Genomic DNA, 6,000 nt, shown 5'->3' with positions numbered 1-6,000 from the left:
CTGGAGAGGTTATCCAGGCAGCAAATGGGAGCCTCAGTGCCCCCCAGCAAGGAGTCTCCTATCACTAAGACTCTCCACCCTTTTTTTGTGGCACTGGTTTTGATGCAGTGCCCTGTCCGGCCCCGCTCCCTATGCTTGGTACTGTGGGAAAGGAATTCGCAGGGAGCTTTGTGCTGTTTCACACGTCCCTGAACTAGAGATAATGAGGAAAACAGCGGTAGAACCAAAAACTTGAGCAAGGTCGAGATAAAGTAAATTGGCTACAGTGTTAAAGATGAGCTTTGGGCAGTGGCCAATTGCTGGCTGGCTCGAGGCGCGTGTCTGAGGGTCTCTAACCAATTTTAAGACAGATTCGGGCGCGTGGGGCTACGGGGAAAGTATATGTAGTAGTGAAAAATGGCAATAAAGGTCTCCTGTTCAAGAGCCATCAGGAGTCTGTGTCTTGCATCCCTTCAATTGGTGACCCCGACGTGATAGGGGAGGAGCAGCGCTGCACAAGTGTCCGAAGGGAACCCAGCTGAATGAGTCAAGCTCGCAGCTGGACTGCAGCTTCAACCCTGGGACATCACCTGAAGAACAGGTGAGCGGCTGGGCATTAATCATGGGAGCTAGCCTTTCGGCAGAGGAAGAGGCTATAGTGAAACTACTAACGCAACTCCTAATAGACAGGGGAGTAAAAAATGATCTGTTTAAGATAAAGCTATTACTGAAATTTTTGTGAAAACAAGGGCTCCCCTCAATGGTTCCCGCAGTATTTGATGTAAAAACCTGGGACCAAGCGGGGGAAAAAATATGGGAAGCAGCGTCCAGTGGGGATACTAATACTGCTGAGGTGATGACTACTTGGCAGCTGGTGACTGAGACTTTAAGATCGTGGCAGGCAGAAAAGGAAGTACAGAATGCCGCTGCCCAGGCAATAACAGCAGCCGAACTGAGATCAGAGCCTGCAAGGTCACCAGAGCAGTGCAGTTTGATAGACCTGGGGGATGACAAGGAAGTGGGCCGCGGACCGCCGCCGCAGAGCCCCTCCCCGCTGACCCCCTCGGCTCCCGCCTTGCCTACCCCCGATAATGCCTCCCTGCGGGCCCGAGCTTTCGACCCGCGGGAACGATGGGAGCTGGTGCGCCGGGAAGCGCTAAAGGACGGGGACCCGGTAGGAATGGCTTTCCCGGTACAGGTGCGACCCAACGGTCCAAATGAATATAATGCCTTCCACTGGGACCTAATTAAAGAATTAAGAAAGACTGTGACTACATATGGATTACACGCACCATTTACTCAGTCACTGTTAGAAAATGTTATGACTGGTCAATTGTTGGTGCCGTACGATTGCCGCCAGCGCCGCCGCCCGCCCCGTTGTCAGCTCCGATCATCCGCCCGCCCGCCGCGCCTTCGGCTGCTGCGTTTCTCCGGTTTGGGCGCCCACTCGCGCGCACCGGGCGCTGCCATGTTCCGCCTGCTGCTGCGCCCGGGCCCGCCGCCCCGCGGGCCCCCGCTCTGTCCGCCCTGCGAGACCGGGCAGAGCCGCGCACCGCCCGCGCTCCGCGACAGCCCGCACGGCCGCAAGTGCTGCCGCCGCCGCCGCCCACCCCCCCTCGGGGCCGGCCCCCCCCCCGCCCTCTCAGCCCGCCGACCCCTCTGCTGGCGCTGCGGGCCGCCGCCGGCAGCTCGGCCAAGGATGTGGGTGGATCCCCTGAAAAGGCAGCCACAGATCTCAGCAGTGAACACAAACTCAGTAAATCCCAGCAGGGATTTAAATCCCTGTAGGGGTTTCATTCCATGTTGGAATTTCATTAGTATCTCTAGGAATCTTATACCTGGCTGTGTCAAGTGGTGTGCATATGACTGCAGTTCTCTTCAAACTTGGCTTCAGTGAATCATCGCTGCAATCTAAAAGGGCTGCTGGTACAGGCACATTTCTGTTGGCATATGCTATTCACAAATTGTTTGCTCCAGTACGAATCAGCATTACTATAGTTTCTGTGCCATTTATTGTCCGATACTGCTGGAAGATTGGTTTCTTTAAACCTCCTACCCCAAATCCGTGATAACTTCTTATGGTTTTTACACTTTCAACATGGGGCTCAAGGAATTTGAGATAAGGATGGTAGTTGAGAGAAGTAACAGGCAAAACATGGACTGGATTTTTTTTTATGAATGTAATAGTTGTGAAGAATTTAAGAAAGCAGCAATTGTGAGGAATATGTTTCATATTAGTGTGGTGAAGGGACGAGGGGTGGTGTGTGTGTAAATTGTCCACCTCGTCGGTGTTGTGATGATGTTATGTTTATTTTGGTGTGGGGAATTCTTTTTTTTGATGTAAGTGAAGTTTGTGAAGATTGTGATAATTATAAAGTAAGAGTATATTGGAATGTAGTGGGTTTACGTGGCAAGGTATTGGTAGCAGGGGGCCATAGGGGTGGCTTCTGTGAGAAGGATCTAGAAGCTGCCCCATGTTAGGTAAGGGCCCCGGTGCTGACTAGAGTCGAGCCAGTAAGCGATGTTGTTTGAGCCTCTGTGAGAGCAGATGTAAGAAAGAGAAAAGAAAAAAAAATAATAAGAAAGGGAAAAAAACGCTGTGCCACACAGCAGCTGGGAGAGTGAGGGGAGTGAGAAACAGCCTTGCAGGTGCCAAGGTCAGTGAAGAAGGAGGGGGAGAGGTGCTCCAGGCACCGGAGCAGAAGTCCCCTGCGGCCTGTGGTGAGGACCGTGGTGAAGCAGGCTGTCCCCCTGCAGCCCATGGAGTACCACGGTGGAGCAGGGTTCCGCGCTGCAGCCCCGCTGCCACGGTTACCACCGTGGACACCCTTTCAGCAAGAACCAGAGGGAGTGCCGGAGTGGATGCCTCCACAGTAACAGACACCACGTTGTGGGGTACTCACGTTCATAAAATTCCATTGAACGTCAAAGGACCAATTGGGAATGACTGTAGTGTATTGCTGCTAGGACGATCAAGTACAACTTTGACCGGATTGTTTGTTTTGCCGGGGATAATTGATGCTGACTATAATGGACAAATCCAAGCTATGGCTTGGACACCGTCTCCACCATTGTCAATACCAAAGGGAACTAGAATTGCTCAGTTGATTCTTTTCCAAGCAGTAGCCTGCAGGACTTGGTTCAAGAACAACTCCAACAAGGACATATTGTTCCGACAAACAGCCTATGCAATTCACCAGTGTTTGTTATCAAGAAGAAGAGCAGGAAATGCAGATTACTGCGTGATTTGTGACGAATCAATGCAGTGATCGAGGACATTGCAGCCAGAAAACAAAAAAAAAAAAGGAAGAAAAAAAAAGGAAAGAAAAAAAAACACAAAAAAACAGTACCTTTGAATATTGTATCGGACTCGCAATATGCTGTAGGTGTTGCTCAGCGCATTGAGAGGGCACATTTGAGACATATCCCAAAGGAAAACTTGTTTCTAAAATTTAAAGAGCTGTTATTTTTGGTAGAGCAGCGAGTGCACCTGTATTGTATTATTCACATGCAGAGCCACACCATGTTACCTGGTATTTTTGCAGAGGGTAACGCACGCGCTGACCAGCTAATATGACCCTGACTGCTCTGGTGCCTAAGGTGCTGGAGCAAGCTCGGTACTCCCATGCCTTTTTCCATCAATCCGCCAAAGTCTTGGTGAAACAATTCACTATATCAATCACTGACGCCAAATTGATTGTCCAAACATGTCCTGACTGTCAACAACATGTTTCGACCCCATCTTTAATGGTAAACCATAGAGGTTTACGGTCCTTACAGTTATGGCAGACCGACGTAACACATATTCCAGAATTTGGTCGCTTGAAATATGTTCACGTATCGGTAGACACTTTCTCTCATGCTATTTGGGCGACAGCTGCAGCGGGTGAAACTAGTCGCCACGTCCAGGCTCACTTCCGTGTCGCTTTCATGGCGCTAGGCATCCCAAAAGAAATAAAACCCGACAGTAGCCCCGCCTATGGTAGTCACTCCCTTCAAACCTTTTTTCAGACTTGGGGTATCCGACACATCACAGGCATTCCTCATTCCCCCATGGGCCAAGCCATTGTTGAGCGCACACATCGCACCTTGAAAACACTGCCAAATAAACAAAAAGGAGGAGACACCCAGGAAACACCACAGAACAGGTTGGGAAAGGCACTTCACGTAATGAATCACCTATCATTACCCTTTCCTCACAAAGAGGTACCACCCATAGTAAAACATTACAAAAGTATGAATTCCACGCTGTCACAGGTGCCACAGTCAGAGCAGGCCTTAGTAATAGTAAAAAATTTAAATACAGGTCTTTGGGAGGGACCCCAGCCTCTAATAACTTGGGGTCAAGGGTGTGCTTGTGTCTCCACAGGTCACGGACCAAGGTGGGTACCAGCAAGGGGGGTAAGGCCATGGTTGGCCTCCTCCTCACAATCGCCGCTGTCATCGGTTATTGCCAGCCCTGGGTCTCCATCCAACCACGCCGCAACATCTGGGTCACCCTCGCCAACATGACAGGACAAGAAGCGATGTGCCTGTCCCTGGCTAGTGCTAACGACCCATTCACGACATGTCTGGTGGGGAACCCGGCAGATAACAAAGACTGGACTGTCTACTTGCCGCAAGTGCCCCTAGAGCCACAGGAATTAGATATCCTGGGAAGTGTAACAGCAACAGCATGTGTAAGGTTTAATTGCTCAGGCAAAAAAACAGATCATGAAACAACGCCACACTTGCTCCTTATTGCAATGCATCTCTTTAGTGTAATTATACAAAACTATAATAGCATCATTCCTTGCACCAGGAGCCGCTCTGCTCGGCTGTGGGATCGACTGTGGAATGGACACCCCTAGGTGCACCCCGAGCATTTTCCTCGGAGGGGTCTCCACTCTCAGCCGCTCACCACGGGAGTAGACAAGGACCTCCTGAAGCCACGGACAAATTATTTTAAGTGATATTTTCTTGTGGTATGAATGGGAAGTGCAAGAGGCCTCTTTGCATGATTGTGCTGTGCGAGTGAGAAGCAGCATCGCTGCGAAGCAACATCCCTAGCGCTTAGCGGCTTGTTGACTGATGTAGATTCTAGTAGGCACGCTATTTTACAATCATAATTCTGCATGTGATTTTTCACCCTGTTGCTTATTGTACCTTGCTTATTGCAATGTCTGCGTTGATTGATAGAAAAATCTATAGAAAGCATTTGGTTGACTGAAAATAAAAAAGGGGGAATTGTGGGGAAGGAATTCGCAGGGAGCTTTGTGCTGTTTCACACGTCCCTGAACTAGAGATAATGAGGAAAACAGCGGTAGAACCAAAAACTTGAGCAAGGTTGAGATAAAGTAAATTGGCTACAGTGTTAAAGATGAGCTTTGGGCAGTGGCCAATTGCTGGCTGGCTCGAGGCGCGTGTCTGAGGGTCTCTAACCAATTTTAAGACAGATTCGGGCGCGTGGGGCTACGGGGAAAGTATATGTAGTAGTGAAAAATGGCAATAAAGGTCTCCTGTTCAAGAGCCATCAGGAGTCCGTGTCTTGCATCCCTTCATGGTACTTCCCTCATTCTTGACATGCTTCTTGAGGCCTGGGTTCCGACTACTGTCCAGACTGTCATCCTTTTCCTGCCCAAGAGCCTCGAGTCTATTACCCAGGGACACTGTGGGGGTTGGGGGCAGATGCCTCCTTCTGCTTCGAGCTGAGACAAGGGTCCAGCCCCTTTCCTCTCATGGGCGGTTGAGCCCTCTGTCCTGCACGTGAGCAGCTGGATCGGCTACTACCCCTTGCAGGGGAATGTCACAGGCAAACTGAATGCAAGACTCCTTTGTGAGCGTACAAACCCATTGCCTTCCTACTGTTCCCTTCACCTATTGCCATGCCCTCCAAAACCTTTACAGGCGCACAGAACCAGTCCATTATCCTTGCCTGTAGTTGTACTAAAGACTCAGAAGAGTCCCCCAAGGTTCATTTTAAATCCAGCCAGCCACGCTAGGAACCACCAAACTGCGCTCTGGTGCTGTGAAAGCTTCTTC

This window comes from Cygnus olor (assembly GCF_009769625.2).
Source record: "Cygnus olor isolate bCygOlo1 chromosome W unlocalized genomic scaffold, bCygOlo1.pri.v2 SUPER_W3, whole genome shotgun sequence".
Lineage (NCBI taxonomy): Eukaryota > Metazoa > Chordata > Aves > Anseriformes > Anatidae > Cygnus > Cygnus olor.
This window is presented reverse-complemented; position numbering follows the sequence as displayed.